This window comes from Octodon degus, unplaced genomic scaffold (assembly GCF_000260255.1).
Source record: "Octodon degus isolate 3935 unplaced genomic scaffold, OctDeg1.0 scaffold00053, whole genome shotgun sequence".
In the NCBI taxonomy this organism is placed as follows: domain Eukaryota; kingdom Metazoa; phylum Chordata; class Mammalia; order Rodentia; family Octodontidae; genus Octodon; species Octodon degus.
The window spans coordinates 7,517,995-7,541,717 of NW_004524629.1; the positions used below are offsets into that span (position 1 = coordinate 7,517,995).

Genomic DNA, 23,723 nt, shown 5'->3' on the forward strand with positions numbered 1-23,723 from the left:
TCTGTTTTTTTTTTTTTTTTTTTTTTTTGGTCTTTTGATTTTGAGATAGACTCTTACTATGTAGTTCAGGCTGGCCTTGAACTCACTCTGTATCCCTTGTATCCCACGTTGGCCTCAACTTGCAGCAATTCTCCTGCCTCAGCTTTCCAAGTTCTGGGATAACAGGCATATACCATTACACTGGACAATAACTACCATTTTTAAAAAATCACTTGTAAACACATAAACTGCTCAGAATGGTATACCTCTAGGGAATCACATCATTCATCATAAACAAATATGCTCTGCATTTCTGACACATTCCATTCATTTCTAATATATATTACCTCTCTTATTTCCAACCTGTACAAATTGAAGGGGAATACAATGATAATTACTTATATTTATTTTAAACCAAAGATTATCTCATAAGACCACAAAGAAAACACAAATATTTGGAGAATCATAGAATGTAAATTTTAAATTGCAGACTTTCTATAAGAAATGTGTAGTATATTCTAATAGTGAAAGGTCTGGAATCGGACTTCTTGGACCTGAATCTTGAGTTGCCACATATTTAACCTCAGGCAGTTTTTTCCATCTTTTTGCCTTAGTTTCCTTAGTGGTAAATTTATGTATAGTAGTAACTTTTTAAAAGAGCTGTTGTAAGGGTAGAATATTAAATCTTTACATATAAATCTCACAGAATAGCAGCTGACATATAGAAATTAATAAATATGTCTTTACTATTAATGTGCACAAATCTGCAAACATTTTAGGGGTGAAGTTTTAGTCATCTATGAGACTTCACTTTCTGTCTCTCAATTTGTTGCCTAAGTTAATCAAAGCAACTATTCTATGTCAGTTTAAGAAATAAAATATGAACAAAGACTTCTTTTTTGCTTGTTTAGGACATGTTTAACACAGGGCTTATTAACATTTAAAAAATTGGAGCCGGGGAGATGGCTCCGTGGAGTAAGTGCTTTCCCGGCAAGCACAAGGGCCTCAGTTCAATCCCTGGTTCCGAGAAAAAAAAAAAAAAAAAACCATTTAAAAAATAAACTAAAATGCTTCACTCATTTTAGGCTTAAAACACTGAAAGGTGACTGATAAAGGATACGAAGAGAGTATGGAAGTAGGTAAGGCTTAATAGAATATAGCTAATTCTTCTGGGGCGCGGTGTGAGAACTGGGTCACCAAGAAAAGTGGAGGTGACACTCTCTGGCAACCAATGCCCCACTGACATGCCCTCAGTGTCTAATGCTTGTATCAAACTTCTCAACCTGCTATTTATTTAAATTTATATACATGTTGTTTTCCACCTATTACACAGTGATCTGAGGACAAAAACTCACAATTCAATTGTTCAGTAAAATATTTATGTTATGAGTGCCTTCAGTTAATTAATAACAGCTACTAATGGGGGAGTGCTAGCTAGCAGTCTCCAAAGGAAGCACTAAAATTCTCTAAGTCATGCACATCCTCTGGTGGCTGTGCTGGGGTAGAATGGCATTATGGTACTTGCAATGAATTTCTGGTTTCTGGGCTAAGGACATATGCTCTAGTAAGACTACAATAATTTTAAATTGTAAATGTGTAAATTTCCTTTTCACTCTAATAACTTTCTTTTTAAATGGATATATTTGAAAATATATTATGTAGCACTTTACAAGGCAGAGGAACTAAGTGAGATGTGGCATGCAAGTATAATCAGATAAATCATGACAAAGTCTGAAAATAAATTCAGTAGAGACATAGGCAATGTATAGTGAAAGATCAGAGAAGAAGCAGTTACTAAAAACTGATGTACAAAGATGATTTTAATAGTTGGGTAATATTTGAATAGGATCTGATGCAAATAATAACTATGAAAACAGTATTATACCATTAATTTGGATACTGGCTGATGGACAAATATAAGTGGAAACATCCATGAAGAGGTGACATAACCATCAAAGTCATGCTCCTACATGGTATATTTGAAAAGCTGGATGCTTATTTAATGCATGTGTTTCTGTAATAACAGCCAATCCAATAAATAAAATAATATTCCTTAAACATTCATTCCTTCATAAATATCTATATAAGTATTAATTGTTTCAAGCTAATGTGAGAATCTACTGAGTACTAGATTCCAAACTGTGCTGGATACATCAGATACCAAGATGATCATGAAGAATAACCCTGATCAAGTGAATTCAAACAAGTAAATTAATAATTTAGGGTACATACCACGTGAAGTAAAGTACTGAGTGTTATAGGAATAAATAATTGCAACATTAGTCTTCAATTCATAACAGAAATATGGTAGATACGAATTTGGACAAATATAAAATGCTACAGATTTTTATGGACTTAAGATTTCTTTTGATTTGGTATTATTTATCCACCAAACAGTCTGTCACATAAAAGTCTTGCTTATACTATCTCTTATTCAAAATTATGTCTTTTGAACTACCTATTTAATTATGGGTGTATCAAGTACAAATAAATGTATGCCCTTATTTTAAAAAAACTAAACATGGCTGCATTTTTCCAACCCTACTATTTCTTCTGTTAAGATACTTCTTGTATTATAAATTGTAGCAAGATTAGGAAGATAATGGTGATGATGTACAAATAGAAAAGATATTTTCATAAGATTAGATCTAACAGGCTGAGTAGATTCTTGTTTGGGTCAGTAAATTTAGCAAACAACACAGGAATCAAAGAAGAAGCAATTATAGGCAACACCACTTCTTAACATTTTAATAAAACAAAGAGTTGGTTTTTATAGTCGTGATTCTTCTTTAAACCAAACCTATAACCTATAACCTTTAATAAACATTTTCTTGAAAATTGTTAGTGACAGTGGGTCTCCTTGAGAAACTCAAATTCTAGATTTCTTAAAGAAAAAACAGGCTGTCCTCCTTCATCTCAACTCATATGGAGAGACGAGATATTTTTCCCTTACATGTAAAAATAGTTATTGAGAGTTTCCATAAACTGATGAAGTAACAGGATAAAATACAAATGATACAAATTATAGGACTCTTATTAGATTTTTATCTAGTTTAGAATGATGTATTTCTAAGTAGTAGATGAACAATATCAATAAACCAGAAAAATAATGTTTCTTATGAATACTATCAAAGAAAGGAAAAGAAACACATTTCACTTTTGCACAAAATGCAATTACATGTCTTTAAAAAAAACAGGAGATGATTCATTGTTCAGTCATTTAAAAATGTAATCAGTTCAAGTAGTTTTAAATATGGTGAAAATGTCCTCAGAACAGACAAGATGAGAGAACAAAAGGGCTTTATACTTAGCTGTTAGATTCAGAGCAGGTATGTTGTGGGATTTTCATTTAAGTTTTTCCATCAATATTATAAATTATATATGCATTTTAGAGGCATATCATTTTTTGTATTAATTTGTTGAACTATTGTAGAGTAGGATGAACAAACCATGCTACAAAAAGGGGAATTTGAATAAATGGCAAATTTTCCTAATATCTTAAAACAGGTTATATAACTCCTAATATAAAAAATGAGAGATGTGAATATATAGGGCTTAATCCCTTCTCTGTAGGATGCTCTGTGAATTAAACATATGAACAGTAATTATAAACATATATACTAATTACTGAAGCAAGGCACTGTTATAATCATTTTAAACACATATTATCTCATTTAATGCTCACAAAATACAATACTGTAAATAAACATATTGAGAAAGAATTTGTTCATTCATTTGCTAATGTGTAGCAGGCTAATAATAGGCAGAGTCATAAGTGAAACCGATACGCTCCAGAACTCAAAAAATATTAGCTTACTGTGTTCTAAAGAGATGAAAGGGATCTCATCTACATCTTGAGAATATCATTTAGATTATCTGTGTTTTATCTCTTTTATCTAGAATAGACCTTGGCAACTATTTTCTATGAAAGTTAAGATCATAAATATTTAGGAGTTGTTTGTCAATAAATAGGTGAAATAGAGACTTTTCTGCTTAGGTATTTACATAAGGAAAGAGAACAAATGAGACAAAAATTTTATTAATAAAATTTCAGGGCTGGGGAGATGGCTTAGTGGAATAAGCGCTTCCCTGGTAAGCACAAGAGCCTGAGTTATATCCCCAGTTCTGACAAAAAAAAAAAAAAAGAAGTTTAATTTTCAGCAAGTTATTTGGGGGCCAGGGAGGTGGCTCAGTAGAATAAGCACTTGCCTGGCAAGCACAAGGGCCTGAGTTCAATCCCTGGTTCCACCAAAAAAAAAAAAAAAAATTTTTTTCAATACAATAATAAGCACATTTTTTATAAGGAGGGCTACAGGTGAGTAGAAGAATGTTTTAGTGCGTATTATTTCACTAAATTGGAATCCAAATGTGAGCCACTCTCATGAATTAGATTGCAAAAATCACCTTTGTAAAATCATTCATTGTGCACGAGTGTATGATATTGCCTGACTTATTTGGCCAGAGGCAAAGTTTCCCAACACATGTCCTAGAAAAACAAGAAAGAATCTTGTATGAAGCAATTTCTGAGAACGCTTTCAGCTTTAGGATTTTATGATAGTGTCTTCATAGGCATAATAATTTTATTCTTCTATGTCTTCAGTATATTTATATCAAAAGCAAAAATCCATAAACACTGCACTCCATATTTTCTAATACTTAAACAAATGGATAAATTTAAACGCAGCATAAAATATTTTTATTTGCCTTGCAGATCATTAATATTATTATTTTATATAAATATTTGGTACAGAGTCTCACTGCAGTGACACTCCTCCCGTTTTCAACCTCCCCAGCACTGCGATTACAGGCATGCGCCACGATGCCCAGTCTCGGTGGCCAGCTCAGCACTCCCAGGACCTGGGCTGGCAGAGCATGTGGTGTCAGAGATCAATCCTCAGTCCCTGTGCTTTCCTTAGTAGGTGCTTAGTCTGCTAAGCTATCTCACCAGCCCTGAAGATCATTATTTTCTTGGGATAATTTGGATTTTATTGTACTTCCAAAAGTCTCTGTCATCACAGAAGAAAAAGTTTCATGTTGAAAAGGCATTTGTGATTTGTGGTATTGCATGTCAGAGGCAGAGAAAAAAAATCAAAACAGCTCTATTATGAAACAAGGAAAGAGTAAATACAACACAAAATAGTCTCTCTACCAAATCAAATCTTCATTTCCTTTTATATTCTATACTAATAGTTGGTATAATAAACTAATAGCCCTCATTAGTTCAGTAAATTGGTGCTTACTTTGCAAACTATAGTTTTTCTACTGTTTTATCATTGTTATTATTATTGAAATGCCTATTGCTAGTTATAAGAAATTTTCAAGTACCTTCTAGATATAAAGTGTGTGAAAACATGAGGCTTCCAGAACACATAGAAGTTTTTTCTATGTGAACACATACATTGAATTTTGCCACTCATTTAGAGAAAAAAATATCAAGAATTGACTTTCATATATTTATATATACTCAACTTTCTATTTAAAAAATTAAAAAACACAATGTATTATATTTATATCAAATCTATGTTTTAGAAACGATGGTATAATTGAACAAATTTACAAGTTCAGATAACAAAAAATATACTAATAATTCTGCTAAAAGTTTCTGATGTTCCAGAAACTTTTAAAGATGGAATGTGACAAGTAGGTTCTTATAATAACACTTTCATTAGTACAAAATTTATTTCAGTTCATCAATAATTGAAAATGGTTGTACTATTCAGATTCATTGACGATCCTAAATAAATTTGGCTCTAGTTAGTAAAGTTGTTAATAGCCATAGTTTGTCTTCAAAGTCTCACTTTCTACAAATTATATTGTGCGTTCTCCCAAAATATTTCACCTTATTTCTCAAGTTAAGAGCTAATCAACAAATCTAATGCTAATATGTAAACTGTATTCTTCCAAGGTAATATTTTTAATTTTTATAGGTATATAGTTCACTTATATATAGAATTTAAATGGTCAAACTATAGAAATAATAGAACAGAATGTGTTTCCTAGGTACTGACAGTAGGAAAATGTTACTAAATTTCTGTTATAACATGAATAAATTCTGAGCACTAATGTACAGCTAGGTTACGATAGTTATTAACACTGGCATATGTATTTGAAATTTTCTGAAAGAGAGGATCTCATGCTCTTTTTACATACAAAAATAGATAAAGAGCTATGAGGTAATGGTTTTGTTAATGAGCTTGACTTCGGTAATCATTTCATAATGCATATATATATATATATATATATATATATCAAATAATCACATTGCTTTCCTTAAAAATATAGAATTTTAACTTGTTTAACTATACCTCAATAAAGCCAGAAAAAATATTCAAACAACCTCAAAATTTAAACAGTATTAAAAATGAAGTAAAGGGAATCAAAAATATTCTGCCATTTAAAAATAAATTTTAACAAGAAGTGAAAAAACATCCCTCTGTCTTCCCAATTTCTGTCATTACTAACTAAGAAAATCACTCTTAACAGTCTGGAGTCAACACATTCCCATCCTTGTAGATAGTTGGATTTCACTATATCTTAATTCAAAACAAAACAATTACCTATATTTTCCTATATTCACTTAAAATACAAATATTTCTATAGAATAGCATAGATATATAATTATTCTTTGCAAATAGCTATAAGCTAAATAAAAGTGTATTAATTCATATTTTAGTAGAAATCTAGTAAGCTTCAAAATTTCTGCTTTAATGAATGAAGCCACCATAAAAATTGTTATAATATATGTGGAAAAATTTTATGGAATGATTTCTAGAAATGGATTGCTGGATCCTAGCATATATTCTTCATTTTTTGAAAGAAAAATTCCTTAAACACTAAATAAAATAACTATCTATAAAATGGAAATGTTATATATGTTTATTACTAGTTGTGTTTCTTACACTACAATTTTCCTGTGTTTCAGTGTAGTTTACTGTGCCTCTGCTGTTCACCAATAAAGCTTAGGTCACTGAAGTTAACTATATATAGGAGATCCTTTGTGGATGAGAAAAAGATAAAGTTGAAGACGTTTTATTGTCCATTACATGGTCTAAAATGTAACTACGCTGGCTTATAGTATTTCAAACCATATAGTTTATTCTTGCTTGATTCTAATTCTGATTTTATGCTCATCTTTTCTCAAATCTACTTGAATAGTAGAACTTAGATGCTATTATTTATTTATTTATTTATTTATTTATTTATTTATAAGAATATATTTATAAGGGGAACGATAGCTCCTCTTGAAGAGAAAGACAGAAGGTGGACTCAAGGGGGTTGCCCCCTAGATGCTTCTTTTTATTCTGAGATTTTAGTTTATCTCTTCAGTTAGTTAAAACTCCTGTGGATCTTTTCATGGGAGTACAATCTTGAAACTTAATACCTTAGAAAGCAGAGTGTTTGTCTCTTTTTTCTTGTCTTTTTTTAAATTGTTGTTGTTGTATTTTTTTTTTCCTTTTTCCCAATGAGTGAGAGAAAAAAGAATCCAAAACACTCTAGTGAGATTTAAAACGGAAAGGGAAGACTAAGACCAATCCAGCAAGGACACTAGATACGAGCTGAAAAGATAACTGGTGTAGGTTTCAGAGGGCTAGTGAGAACTTCTGGGGAGAAGGATGGGAACTTCTGGAGAGAAAGATGAGAAAAACATACAACAAATATTGAAGTTAACTATATATAGGAGATACTTTGTGGATGAGAAACAGATAAAGTTGAAGAGGTTTTGTTGTCCACAGATTATATATCCAGAGATATTAAAGAATCAAATTACTTTTAATGACTCAACTGTTATTTATTTGTTTTTTTTGTAAGCAATTCCATATATGATCAATGAGAGCTTGGCTCTACACACACAAACACACATACACAACATCTTATACTTGTGCATATAAAACTAGTGCCTGTCAGAGGTCAGGAAATATTGAATACATGATTCTATTTATTTAAAGTATGTACTTTAACATTCTATTAACGAAGGTGAATAAAACTAAAGTTACTGTGTGTTGCTATTTTTCAGTCTATTTTTTAAGAAATTAAAATGAAGTAATTAAAAATATGTTCATGTATCTTAAAACTCCATTAGCAATAAAAGTTCATTGTAAGTAATAAAGTCACAGTAATTATTTAAAGAAAACATAATAATTTTCCCAAAGTCTGTTTTCATTTTCAATCCTATAGATGACCAATGAAAAGAATGAGATGGATTTTTCTATAATTATCTTTGGGTTCATATGAATATAAAACATTTATTTACAAATATTTATTACTATAAAATTTTATCTCATTTCCAAATTATGATCATTTTGATAATGATTGTATCATAATCCATTCTAATATCTGTACAATTTCAATAAAACTATGCAACTACCAGGATTAATGAAATTAATATTTAGTAAATTTTAAAATAAAATTTTATAAAAGGTTTATGTAGTATGCACAACCCAAACTTACTAAAGACCTTTGGTGCCATATTAGGGTCTGAGAAAAACTATTATAGTACCTCCATCTAGGATTTTCCCTCAAAAAGTCATTATATAATGTAGGACATAAAACAATTGTTTATTTGAGCGCTTCCCCGGCAAGCGCAAGGGCCTGAGTTCAATCCCCTGTTCCAAAAAAAAAAAAAAAAAAAAAAAAAAAAAAATGTTTATTTGAGAGGACTATGCAGTAAACTTTTGGGGAAAATCTTCAAAAGAAATAATACAGCACTGGTATTGCATAGTCATTATTCTGAATGCGTGAACAGTTCCTAGTAGTGACAAAGTGCTTCCCTAGTCAAAAACAAACTAATTAAAAGTCACTAGGTGGTTAGATAAAGCACTTTACTCTTGAGACCTCAGTGATTAATATTTCTACTAATTATTCTGCAAAATATATAGCTCATGTAAACCATCCTTACTCCATGAAACTTTTTTCAGATGTATCATTGGAATTTGCCTAATATGTCTGTAATATACAGAGCACTGTGTCCTCCTCAAAAGGAAAACAACCTTAAAACAGAACTGTTAGCCAATGCATGAGTCAAACCTGCAGATAGCCCCAGGCTCTTTCTCTTCAATTATACCTGCTGTGTCTCTACTGACAATACAATGGTAGTGTACTGTAGTATTATATTATCAATAAGAGTCTTATATAGCTTTATAGAATTAGTGCTCATTAATTTAAAAAAATTTCATACAAATTGTTTTCTATCTCCTAAAAGGCCTTGTGCAAAAAATCTTACCTGGTATGTTTTCTAGAAAAGATAAATCTAAGGTACTAAGCAACAAGAGATTAGTTAGGCCTCCTAAACTCTGTAGTGCTATAAGGGAGTAAGAATGATGTATGCTTATCATGTAAACTCAAATTCATGAATGTCCCCAACTGCCCAACATATAGTAGAAAACAAAATGTTGATAATATAAGTGACAATGCTAGCAATGTGATACATGTTCTGATTACTTAATAAAGACCTAAAATATTCAAATTGTGAAAGCAAAGAACAATTCAGTAAAACTGTAGCAATAGGTAAGCAAATTATATATGGCTAAGTTAGAACATCAGTGCAAATATAAATGAACTCGTCAAAAATCTAAGCTTTCTCATATTTAGTTACTGTCCTGTATAAGTCATATTGTTCTGTTGTGTCTTTTAAAATATTAACACCAGAGCACCTCATACTAATCAAAGATTTATCTTCATTTTGTAGTTACGGTCTCATGCTCCCCCTGGACAATTTAGCTCAGCACGATGTCCTTTCTCTTCTACTTTACTCTAAATGGTACTTTCATGTTGCCTTTGGGATACTAAGCGTTTAGAGCTGACTTGCAAGAATCCAAAGCAGAATACTCCTTATTGTTTCTGAATACATACAATTGTATTTGAAATTTACTATTTCAAAGAGTGACAAGGCTCTTTCATTGCCTCTCATCAGTTTTCAAGAGATTAGATGAATTTCTTCTCTTTCACAAAATGAAAGTTTTTTAAATTCAAAATTCTTTTGAGAACAAAATGTTAAATGAGAATAGGATTTTTAACAAAATATTATAAAATTGTACTCGCCCACTGGAGGAGACCTCCAAAAGATACATTAATATAATCCAAAAGATACATTAATATAATCTCTGATTTAGGATTATTAACAACATACTGCATACAGCAATTAATCACTAAGAAGAATGTATGCAGTGTATTATTTGTTGAAACTGTCCTTCTGATATGATTTGAAACTGTCTCATTGCTATCTGTTTGTCAATAAAACTTTGGAAAAAAAAAAACATACTGCAAAGAGTAAAGATGATTTTAACTGAATTACTTTAGAAGATCTGAATAAAGAAATAAGGGTTTTAACAAACAGAGTAGGAAGTCAAACTTAAGAAGTAGGAGATAGATTCCAGAACCCTGCAGGTAGCTAATTACCATAAAACTGTTATGCACATCAAAGCTTGAGAGCCCATGCCCAGACTCAAGTTTATTATTTATGGTGACAATTCATTTTAGGATAGTTGTGTCAATATTAGCAATTGGCCTTCTCAGAAATGGGAATGTTGACATACAATGCTGCTAAAACTGACACTTGAAAGGAAATTCAGGATCCTATTTGCTATTGTTATTAGCAAGTGTTGTCTGCCTTTTTTTTGCTTTTTTTCTAAAGAAAATATTAGAAACTTATGTTTTTTCAATAGCTGTATCCACTTAATTTTTATTTTTATTAGTACATGTTTGTAGTATATAATGACTATTATTTATTGTGGGAATTTGCTACATATACACGATAACACATCTTTACCTATTTTTTATTTTGTTTTCATTCTGTCCCTTCCCTGTACATTTAGCATTGATTATATATGATTTAAACTTTGGGGGTTCACTTCTAATGTACTCCTCAGCTGCAACTGATAAATGGAAAGCAATTTATAAGAATATTTGGATTTTTAATATTTTACATTACTTTGAAAGACTTTTGCCTCTGATCATGCCATAAAGCCTCCCATTTAAGCTGGTTTTGAGAAGAAAAATGGAATCTAAATCCCAGTTTTATTTTTTCATTTTTTTTGTTTTTTGTTTTTTTGAAACAGGCTCTTGCTATGTAGCCCATGTTGGCCTCAAACTCAGTATAATCTTCCTGTTTTGGCCTCAAGAGTTGGGATTATAGGCATGTGCCTCCACATCCAGTTCCTCCACTCTAATGTAAAAATTCAAATTATTTCTTCTTACTGGTTTAATAAATAAAATTACTTCATTTTCAATTTACTTTTCAATAGTGCTTACAAAGTATGACCCAGTTTAGGTGCGCCATTTTCTACTATATGTTTAGGATGTTCAGAATCCAGATGATAGAGACAGAAGATTAATACCATTGATTTGGCCAGTTTTTCCAGCTTTGAGAGTTCTCACTTCTCAAAGAAGGAAACACAGAAAAAAATATATTTATTCCAAGACATGACAATAAAACTCAATCGTAAAAGCAAGATCTTAACACATTGTCTGTCTTTTGGACAAGTCTATTAGAGCAAGTGTTACAATTCTACTTAGTTGGATGAGGATCTGAGGTGGTGAACTACAGAAAACTAACTAGAGCTCAAGACAAGAAGTGAGCTGGAAGAGGATGAAGTAATGGAAGACTATTCGGGGTCAAACACTTCTTAAAACCTGGCTGAGGCTTTTATAAAATGTATGGGGCAATTGAATCTCACTGAGACTCAGTTGTAGTATGTCATGAGGCCATCTGATGAGAATGAAATCTAAATAATAAGTGCCTTTATGCAGAGAAGGTATTGTTAAATGTGATTCTTTTATCTTCCTAACACTTTTTAGATATTTGGGCTATTAAAGAACTAATGACATATGTGACCACATGAATTAAGGTGAAAACATTGTACAGCATATTAAAAACATCAAGCAGTAGAACATCAAAGAGTCCAAAACATTTCCATCTGATAGCAATACAAAACAATTTACTGGATTTATGATCATAGAGGTGATTTAATCTTTCTGGGGCTCAGTGTTTTCACTATAAAGTGGTAATGATTCCTACTTTGTTTAGCAGTAGCTGACTGTGGGTGGCAAGGATTACAGACAACTTTCATGAAGCAAGTGGTACATTAAGTAAACAAATTGTGAATAATACATATTGTTCAGAGTTTAACTAAGACACGTACAGAGACTTATGTCCTGGAGTTAATACTCCTTTTCCCTCCCAAGCACTTCAAAAGGTTATGGTGGGCGCTTTAATCCCCATTAGGTGGTATGGGTGTGGTAATTTTGGTGGGAGTTGGAGTTATGATCCAGTGTTACCATTTGAGCTATTAACTATTAAACTGTATTAACTACCCAGTTAACTATTTAGTCACTGTGCAACTTGGATATGAATGTTAGGCTTGAATTGTGCTCATCTTCCAAATGAGCATATTGGAATAAATAATACTTATGGTTTTCTATTGCTAGAATATTTACTAAGTCCAGTGTCATTTTTTACATGGTATAGCACATTCTCCTATATTTACAGCACAACTTACTTCTTTGGAGTTTAATTTCATATTTCCTTTGTTCCTCTTCTTGTTTAATTACAAAAGTACATAATTTCTATCATTTTACAATAAATCAGTATCTCTGTTATGGCTTAGTGGCATTCCAGGATTTCAATGTATCAAACTTTAAAACAGTCTAGACTGTTTTTCAATCCCAGAAATTCAGTGACATTGTAGGTAGCAATAAGAAGGATAATAATGTTTCATTTTCAGTGCTTTCATGACTCTTCTAGTTGCATATGATAAAATAATTAAAATTTAAGGTTTACAAGATAGTCTAAAATCATATTTTCATACATGATCTTAGGAAAAAGTCCTAAAAGCAAAAAAAATTCAGTATGCATTACTGTTTTACAACAATGAGCACTTAAAAATAAACAAAAATCTAACATTCAACAACAGAATTTTAATATTTATTAAGCAGAAAGGAAATAAAATTAACTTCATTTGATCTTAGAAGGTTAGAGATTTATTGTTTATGCAGATGGGAAATATGTTTTGAATTCTTCAGCTTCAATATAAAAATCCAAGTTCTCTTAAAACTGAAGTCAGAATTCAAAGTACAAGAACATATATTTCAATGAGCATGTCCTAGCATTTATCTTTGAACTATTTTCATTTTATATTATTATTATTATTATTGTTGTTGTTGTTGTTTTAGGAGACAGAATTTTGCTATCTAGTTTAGACTGACCTCCTTAAACTCATTATGTAGCCTAGACTGGCCTTGAACTCTCAAAGATACTTCTGCCAAAGCCTCCTGACTGAAGAGGTTAGAACAATGTTCCAACAAGTCCATTAATTTGTTCTGTTCTTAAGCTATAAATAATATTTTTGTTTTGTTTTTCTGTGGGTGTGTCTACTATGAGCATTCTCAGTTTATTAAGGATAACATTCAAATTCTTTATCCTGGCACGTTTTTGTCCTTGATTCCATTTACTCTGCCTCTACATATTTTGCTCTGAAATCCTTTTGGTTCCATGAATACATAGAAATTTGTAGATTAGGTCTTGTACTGAAATCTGTTCTTTGTGCTATTTCATGTGGAACTTTCTATCTCCCATCCCCATTCCAAATTCCTCACCTAGTTGATTCTTCCTGTCTTTCCAAGGTCAACTCAAATGACACTTTTCCAGAGAATTTTTCCTGATTACCTATGGCTATTATAATAAATTCTTGGGGTTGGGGATGTACCTCAGTGACAGAAACACCTGCCTTGCAAGCACAAGGTCCCAAGCTCAATCCCTGATACTGAAAATACATACATACATACATGCATACATACATACATTCTCCCACTCACTGTTATCTTGACTGAATAGTAATTATTTATGTCTTTACTTAGTATCTAATTGTCTTAAGAGATGATAGTTTTCTTTTACATTTTATTTTATTTTATTTATTTTTTTTTGTATGTCACCTTGCACTTACCAGGCTGATGCTTTGCTGCTGAGCTATATCCCTGGCAAGACTATACTTTTCATGAGGACCTAACAGATCATTTCTACATTCCTTGTTTTAAACAGTTGAAAAATGAATTAATAATTATACTGTGATAGTCGTAGATTATTCAGGACTCAGAAATGTTAATTAAATATGGACTCTACTCCTAAAGTTTATTTTCCTGTAAGGGGGCTAGCAATACACATGAACAATGCTATAAAATAGAGAAAGAAATGCATGACTCAAAAGCAACTATAGGGACCAGGGAGATGGCTCAGTAGAATAAGCACTTGCCTGGCAAGTGAAAGGGCCTGAGGTCAATCCCCGGTTCCTCCAAAAAAACAAAAAACAAAAAAACAAAACAACTATAAACAAATAATATACTAGTTTATTGAGACTTCTACAACAAATTCCCATAAATATTTTGGGTTTAAAAAACAGTTTTGGAAGCTAGGAGTCCAAGGTTAAGTCATTAGCACGGCCACTACATATGCTAAGTGAATTGAGTGCAGTAGAGTGGATTGTATGTGGCTAGGTCAAGAAGGAAAAGATTCCTGGAATTAAGAGCAAGTAAAATAGACCTGACAGAATGAGCTTGATTTGAACATTAAAACACAAAACAAAACAAAAAATCCCTGATCTATAGACATTTCACATAAAATAGAAACAATATGAATAAATGTGGGTATTCAAATTTGCCCTGAATATAAAATTGGGTAGGTTATAAAGCAAAAATGGGGTTAAAGTTTTTTTTTTTTTTTTAAATTGCATGATATTGTTTAGGAATTGTTTGGTAGTGCATAAAATTTACCTTAAAACTAATTTTGAACAGAGTTGGCATAATCTTAATGCTTATGGTTCAGGAAGTTAATGGGCAGCAGTATTAAGGTGAGCTAATTTCCCTACCCCATTTTCCTCAATTAGGAGTTTTTTGCAAGTAAGAGAAGATGAAAGCCTGACTAGAACAGATATGTCAATAAAGGAGAATTTAAAATACCTGGTAATTTATTGGACATTTACAACAGGTAAGACGCAAAAATGATATTTTGAGACAAAGTGCCGTTGATAGACTGAGGTAAGAAAAATTATGATAGTTAAAAGGAGACTGAGGGCAGGTCAAATAGCTCAGCAGATTAAAGCGCCTGCAAGCAGGCTCAGGGCCTGCCATGCTGACCCTGCCCCCCCAGGGCGTGCTGAGACTGCAATTGAGACAGCGTGTGGTGGCACGCACCTGTAATCCCAGCTCTTCGGAGTCTGAAAACAGGCAGATCAGTGTGAGTCTGATCTAGTAGTGAGACCCCAAACATCCTATAGACACTTCTCTAAAAATACATAAAAAAGAATCATTTTTAGCTAGGAGGATAAGTCAGTTTTGATACCATGACTCTGAGAAACCAGTAGAATTTCGACTTAAGAATATAAACATAGACGTTGGAAATATAGTACTGGAGCTTGGATAGATATCAGATTAGGAAACATAACTCTGTGACTTATCAACAGTGAAATACTTTAGGATACATATCCTTGGGAATCAGTGTCAAATCATGGAAGAAAATGAATACGCTGTTAAACAGACATATTCATACTGTGTCTTTACCACTTACATCTCACATGATCCAAAGCAAATTGATTTATGCTTCTACTTTTCACTTACAAAAAAATAAATAATTTTATCCCTTCATTAGAATTACATGAGTGTAGTATTTCATAATTGCTTTGAAATTTCTTTCAAACATTGGGGTCATAATTCTCAGATGTACATTTCTTTTTTAATTTAGTATCTTCAGAATATCTGAGACATTGTTTTCTTATAACATTTGTCTACTTTGTTCCCATCTTATGTGATCATGTAAATGCCTTCATGGCTTTGATACCCACACTTCAGGAAAACTGATCCTCTCATATAGTCTGGTTCTTTCTCACTTTTATTTTTATAATCACTAGTCCAATAACTGTCATATAGGCAAAAATCATACAATTACTACATACTGTTCTCTTGCCTTTTATTTATTATAACTTCTGTCTTAGCTTTTAGCTAATATATTATTCCTTGATGGCCCAAAAGAAACATTAACCATTTATTTTCTATACTGGTAAACATTTTGCCTGTAACAAAGATGCATCTGTTTTATAAATAGACTTCAAACTCCTTAATGACAAAAATGGGTGTTATTCATTCATGCATCCTGTTTACATGTTTTATTTATAGGAGGCATGCAAGAAATACTCTTCAGTTATTATAGAGAAAAGAAAAAAGTTGATGCAGAGATTCTTGTTCAATATCTAATCTAGGGTGCCCCTGGGGCATTTCCATACTCTAATTTACTCCTCTCTACACGCTGAAGTTTCTATGGAACAGTCTCTGTGACTGGAGTACATAGGGTGCGAGCATCTTCGGGGGAAAGGAGATGATACAAATGGGATAAATCAATTTCAGAACAAAATTGAGGCATGCCCATGACTTTGCACTTGGTACAATAATAGAAAAGAACTTACACTGGTCTCTTTGGATTGTTTCACAACAAAATCTAGTATGGAAAATATGAAATAAACTATCAGAGCCAAGTCATCCATATTAAATTATGAAATTTTGTTTCCTTGTTTTCACTACCTGAAATTTTTTTCTCTGATGAAAATAATCCCTGACAATAATGACATTCTGACACCATGCTTGATGCACATTCTTAGGAAGCCTGAATTCCATGTCAGAATGGCTCTGTTCAGATTACTGGTTTCATGCCTGTAGGCCCAATTAAACTAGTGAAGTTTCTAATATCTTCTGTCCACTTTGTAAATCATCATCAAGAATACTAAGTCAACCAATAAATGTGCCTTTATACAACTCACTGAATAACAAAAGGCCTAATATCAAAGTACAATACATGAGAATAATGAAACAAAAACTTTTCATAACATCATTGTTTTTAGATTACTCCTTTAATAATGAAGTTTGGGCTCCTTATCAAGGAGATTATAGTTTAGTAAGTCTCAATGAATTAATGTAAGTTGGTGTGCTCTTCAGGAAATGCTGGAGATACAATGAGTATAAGGGAAAAATTGAAGGCTATGCATCTACATTGGAGTTTACTCTGAGAATTAACATCTAAGGATATCTGTATTGGTGGGCAATATGGTTGATACAACTGATATACCCTACCCTGCACCCCAATTTATTATTTCAAAATGAGGTGATGGACTTTCATTTTCTACAACGTTTCTAGCTATAATGTTTGATGATGTTCTGCCCTTAAATACATTTCACTTTTAGTTTTCAATCTTAACAAATGTAAAATGTTTTTACAAAGTTCTTTAATGTCTTTAAACGTTATTCAACATAAGAGTACAGTTCACTAGGTCTAAATTTTATCATTTTAGCTTTGCCTCAGAGGCCAAATGTTATGAGAGATTTCATTTGCATCCCCAGAAGCTGATTTAATAAAAATGAAAATATCTCTCCTGAAAATAAATTTTAAAAAGTGTTGATGGGCAGGAAGAACAGAAATCTTTATCTCAAAGTGGTTCTGAGTTCTAAAGGATATTGGGCTCTTATAGATGTTGAGAAATTGTAATAAAAGTAGATTCTGGTCATTGTAATGTCTCAAATCCTTTGTGTCTTTACTCACTTATTGGTTGTACAATGCATCCCATTTCCTAGAAGCATAACTCACAGGATGACAAGAAGATATACTGTGAGGTGGTTATCAGGTAGACTTACAACTCATCCACTTTTGGATATGTAACGTAAGACACAACTTAAACATGAAACTACTAAAAAACCATTTCACAGAAAGGATATGGTATAAAATTAAGTCATTCTTACTGTATTTGAGAAGATTGTGAAGATAATTAGGTAAAAAACTTAATTTACTAGGCAACTGATTCCTGGTCAGATAACATGAATAGAAAATCTATCTTTGTCTTCCAACAACCATAGTGTTTTGTTATTTATCTATGTTTTATTTTAATTTGACTGGTACAGGGTGAGAGATTGTTTCCAGTTTCAGTTTTCTGCCTGTTGACTTCCCAGTTACCTTGGCACTATTTGTTAAAGATGCTGTTTTTCTCTAGGATATATTTTTGTTCACCTTGTGAAAAATCAGTAGGCTACACATACTTGGGTTTATTTTTGTGTCTTTTATTACACTGATCTACTTTTCTGTTTCTGTGCTTGTACCATGTTCTTTTTCATACTACAGCTATACAGGATAGCTTGAAAGCTGGCCTACTGGTACATCCAGCATTTCTATTTTTGTTCTATATTGCTTTTGTTATTCTGGGCCTTTCCTGGTTTCAGATGAAATTCAGTATTGCTTCTTTTTTGAAGAATAGTGTTAATGTTTTAATGAAGATTACATTACCATTTTTTGGTAATATGGTCATTTTGACAATATTAATTCTACCACTCCAAGAACAATGTCCTTTCCATTTTCTAATAATAAAACACTTCAACAGGCAAAGACTTCCTCAATGGGATTCTAAAAGCACAGGCAATATCAAGAATCAACAAATGGGACTGTATCAAACTGAAAAGTTTCTGCAAGGTAACAGATCCAATTAATGAGTTTAATAAACAGCCACTGAATTGGAGAAAATCTTTGCTAGACAGTCTTTTAACAGAGAGTTAATATAATATATGAAGAAGTCCAAAAAATTGAGTCTTATGAAAATCAGTGTGGAAATTTTTAAAATGATAAACAGAAATATCACTTGCTATACCTAGCTAAGCCACTTTTGGGGATGTTTTTGAGAAAATTTAGTACTGCATACTGTAGTGATGCTTACATATTCATATTTACAGCAATGCGATTCCCAATAGATTAGCTGAGGAAATAGCCTAGGTTCTCATCAACAGATACATACAAAAAGCAAATGTGGCATATATACAAAATTGAATATTAGGTATAAAGAACAATGAAGTCATGCCATTTTCAGGACAATGGATAGAATCAGAAACCAGTATGCTGACTGAAATTAGCCAGACTAAAACATTAAGTGTCACATTACTTATTTTGTAATTATAGTAATAAAAGGTTAATTTGTGAATACTTTTGCTCCAAATGCTAGAGATTACTTTAAAAAATGAGATATATTCCTTGTTCTTGGGGACCTTTCTGTCTGTGGGTTTGAATTTTTTTTTATTTATTTATTTTAGGGAAAGGTTTACAGGGTGTTCAGGGTCTCATTACTAGATTGGGCTCTTAGTGATCTGCCTGTTTACAGCCTCCCAAGCGCTGGGATTAAAATCATGTGCCACCAGGCCCAGTCTCAACTGCAGTCTCATCGTGCCCCAGGGGCCGGGCTGGTGCAGGAGACCTGGGAATCAAACCTCTAGCTCCTACTTGCAGGAGCTTTAATCAGGTAAGCTATTTGGCTGACCCTTTGAACTCTTATATTTATCACATAAATAACAATCATCATTCTTCTCTCACACCAGCTAGAAACCTTGCTGGATTGAAATGGCACTGTCTGTTTCAGGTACCCTGCAAGTGTGGGGATCATGCTCTGCCCATGCTTCATCTTTTTTTTTTTTTTTACAGTGGGGAGTATGTTGATGGTGTAGCTTAGTCACAGGGTGCTTGCTTACATGTTTGAGGTCCTGGGTATGATCCTTATCACAAAAAAAGACTTAGGAATTCTGACAAAAGTTAGATTCATTTAAAGAACTCTACCACTGTCTACAATCAACACACAAGAACTATAGTCAATAATGAAAAAGTTGAATGAACCAAAGTAAAAATGGAAGAAATGGTCCAAAATCACCTTTAATATCCATTGTTGGACAGGGACTGTGACATTTTGCAAGTCATGGTGCAGCATGTCCTATATCTGGCATTTCAACAACAGAAGTTAAACTGCTTTAAGACTCTTGCTAACAAAACACCTTGCAAGAAACACAGTGAACTGCAAAGCTCAGGAAGATGTTATAAGCTTCAGGATTTCATTATCAAAATGTACATCTTGATCTAAAATTTTAAACTAAGGTTGATTTTCCTTGTAGTATTTCACAACCTTTGAGTGCAGCATTAAAATGATTTTCTTTCTTTTCTTCCCCACCCCTCTTCTACTGAGTATACACTTCTGTTTTTTACCCTGGGCGTCTGAATCTTTTATATGCTCCAGTTCTATTCATTGCCTGTTATTCAGACACTGAAATCCCAAATGTTAATTGTTCTTCCAAGTACATTGACAAAACAGCAGCTAAATAAGGGTAGACCAGACTGTGGTAGACTCTGACATGCATTTATGGAACAATGGGGCTCTGAGAGACAGCCTTGTAGCTCATGGGAAGACATAAGATGTACTATTTTGACTGCTTTGTAGCAGAATGGGGAACACACGCACACAAGGGAATTATGCATTTCACTTAGTTTTGCCCAAAGTCCTGAAGGCAAAAGAATCTTGTGATGTCATCACAAATTTTCCATTTCCATTGACACAAAGACTAAAAATTGTTAATGACATCACAAAGGAAAATGGAAAGCACTTTGATTTCATAAAAAAAAAAACCTTTTACCTTTCATAAAATTGGTACAGAAATCCAAGAACCTTCCCAAATAGTGTGCATGTCACTGTGCTCATGCACAGTGGGTGACACCCCCTATAATGAAATTCAAACCAGCTAAAAGAAAGAATTCACAATTTCAGCTAAACAACAAGAAAGACATACTGACTATTTGAGCCTAAAAACTTTTTTTTTAAGCAAGAGTTATTTAAAGATCTATTTCTTCCAGGACATTTAATATTTTACTCCTGTCTGGTTACTATGTTAGCAATGTTTCTGTCCCTTTTTGGAGTTGATCACAGAACCACAGAGGGAGGTGCAAGAAGCTTCCACTTACAGGAACACAGTGTAGCTCAATCTTTTGTTTTTAAGGTGCAGTGATTTCAGTTTCTAAATGTAACTTCAGGCAGTCTGAAAAGAAACAGGTTAAAATCTCTTTCAGTTATAATTGGTATTTCAGATTTAATTAAAAATTAAACTTTCATAATGTTTCACCATCCAAAGCAATGCATTATCAGTCAAGCGTGGCTTTTTTTTTCTTCTCTCTCTCTCTCTCTCTCTCTCTCTCTCTCTCTCTCTCTCTCTCTCTGTTAAGGAGGAAGAAAATCCTCCTCCCTGAGTAATTTTTAATAAAGGGGGAGCATTTCTGAAAAATAAAATATGCCTCTGTGTTAAGAATTTTGTAATAATATGACTACAAACTTAGTGCATCTGAATTTTAGCTATATCATATCTCCTTTATAAACAACAACTCCCAAATACCTTCACAGCCTAAAGATCACATGAAATGGTTGAACTCAAAGAATAAAGAAGAAAAAATCCTATGGAACTGAATGTATTAGTTAAAGGAAAATGCATATGATTTCAAATAGAATTGCAGAAAAAATGCTAGATCTACTGTTTCAAATGACTGAAATGGTGGCGGCAGATGGTAAAGTAAAGGTAAATGAACATACTTAGGAGTACCAAGTGGTCATTGCAATGTATAGTGGGTTTAGTGTGCCCCATTTCAAATAATATATACATCTTACCACATTCAATCATAGTGTTTGAAACAACACTGGAAGATCACAAGGTTTTGTACCTGACCTTCTGGTCTAATTGCCTAGTTAAAAACAAAATCTATGTCTGTCTGTCTGTCTGTCTGTCTGTCTGTCTGTCTGTCTGTCTGTCTGCCTGTCTGTCTGTCTGATGTATGTCTCTGTCTCTGTCTCTGTCTCTGTCTCTCTCTGTCTCTCTCTCTCTCTGTCTCTCTGTCTCTCTCTCTCTCTCTCTCTCTCTCTGTCTCTCTCTCTCTCTCTCTTCTTTCTCGCTCATCTTAGCCTTCAAATTTATGAGTCCCAGAATTAAGATATCCAATTACATAGCAAATATTTAGGTTTAAAACATCATACAATTTTTAACCTTCTTTCTTTTAATAATATCATCTAGATAAAAGAAAATAGCTTCAACAAAAACCTTATATACATAAGATTAGGTTATTCCTACTTTTAGATTGAAGTAACTAATACAAATATTTAGAAAATATTGTTTTTAAAATCAAAAATGGAACTACTCTAATTATTTTTCTGTTATTTACAGAAGTATTTTAAACATATATTTGTATCATTATGTGTGGTTATGTTTATGTCCAACCTCACATAATATAAATTAATATTTTAATATGTCTATATTTGAAAGCATAATAATAAATGACCCCTGAAATTGCACATATTATATTAGAAATGCATCTGCTTTTCACTTGTGAATTTCTAAATTCTTTGAAATATATAGAAGAATAAATTGGATAAAGTGTTTATTTGATGTACATACATTTTAAAAGCTGTTTGCTCAGATTTATACTAAATCCGTCTATGAATGAGTTGTTTTTTTTTAATCAGTGACATTGACTAAATTTTCCCTTTGCTTCTCAAATGCCTGAATTAGACTAAAAAATGCACCAGTGTTAAAGAAATTATGGAGGCGTTACCAGGGACAACTGAATGAGAGGAGGGGAGTGCATATATATCCTTATAAGGCAAAAAAAAAAATTCATGAAAGACTGACAAAAATAATTGTGAAAATCTTATGAAATAAAAATAATCTTTGGTAAGTGGTTCAAAAATATAAAAACTGCCCACCTATAGATAAACCCATATCAACAATTGGTATTGTCCTACTTACCAATAAAATAGTGAAACTACTTCACTGTAACTCAGACAGAAAAAAGTAATAGAAACTAGCTGAATATTTACACAAACAATTTAACGGACAGCTTGCAGTTCAGTCAGATTTTATTTTCCTCAATTTACCAGATGTTGAGTGAATTAAAGATTCAGTTCAAAATAATAATGGTAATTCTGTGACTAGTTTACTAAGTAACATTTTCCCTTCTTCTTTTGTCATTTCTCTGACCTTTATTTTCACTCCTTTTCTACTTATTTGCTCCCTACTTTCATTTTCTTCTCTCTTTCTCTCTCTCTCTTTTTTTCCTCTTTCCCTTGGTGAAGGTAATGAAGCTCAAAAATAACATCTTGTATCCTGTTGAGGAAAACTTGGTCCCAACTATCCTTCCAGATAACAAATACATTTTTAAATGTTTGTTTCCCAATCAAAAGAAAACAGTGATATAGAAAATATGACATGCAATATGACTTACCACTATCAACCCCCACAGCTTTTAATTCCTATGCTGCATTCACCATAAGGAGAACTAAAATTTATTTCTAGTATGTGTTACCTCAAACAGGACTGCAAATAAGACTAATAACACGACCATTCTGGGGCACTCAAGCAAACGGCTGGGCAAAACAGATGGAACTTACTTTGCGCCAGAACTCAAAAAATACAGTCGCCAACTCACTGTTGGTGACTACATATCTTGGCCCAATGATGTACCTGGAAGTGGGACCAGTTGTCTTTGACATGAATACTGATCCTTTTCAGATTTGCCTCCTGAACAAATGACTAACTCTGTCACTATGCAGTGAGGTTCAGTATTGGGTAGCAACTGGAAGGCAGATCACTAGGAAAGTAAAGATTCTAAAGAGCAGACATTTAAGACTAGGATCTTATTACTGATTTTACTATTATCTCCTTTTCAAATTTCTGACTTAGGTATTTCTTTTGCTCAAATTCACAGCAGTACACTAAATCTACCTTTCAAATGGTAGATTCGTAGAGTATGTGACACCAATAAGAAGACTTTCTTAATATTTGAGCTTCAAAAATCTTAAAATTTTTATTTTTGTAATATATGTTAACCTCAGTCATTAAAATAGCCAGTGCCAGACTTCTCCAATTAAAACAAAATA

At 32.5% G+C, this 23,723-nt stretch overlaps 1 protein-coding gene across 7 annotated transcripts in view; it reads right to left on the bottom strand.

The window, feature by feature from the left end:
• Zbtb20 (zinc finger and BTB domain containing 20) overlaps positions 1–23,723 on the bottom strand; it is a 1,008,106-nt gene that overhangs the window by 548,598 nt on the left and 435,785 nt on the right. For 6 of the 7 annotated variants that reach the window (XM_023717586.1, XM_023717596.1, XM_023717585.1 and 3 more), the window contains exon 3: positions 20,768–20,841. The exons of the other annotated variant lie outside the window; for it this stretch is intronic. The gene's annotated coding sequence lies outside the window, so the exon portion shown is untranslated. The remainder of the gene's footprint in view (positions 1–20,767; positions 20,842–23,723) is intronic. 7 annotated transcript variants of the gene reach the window in all.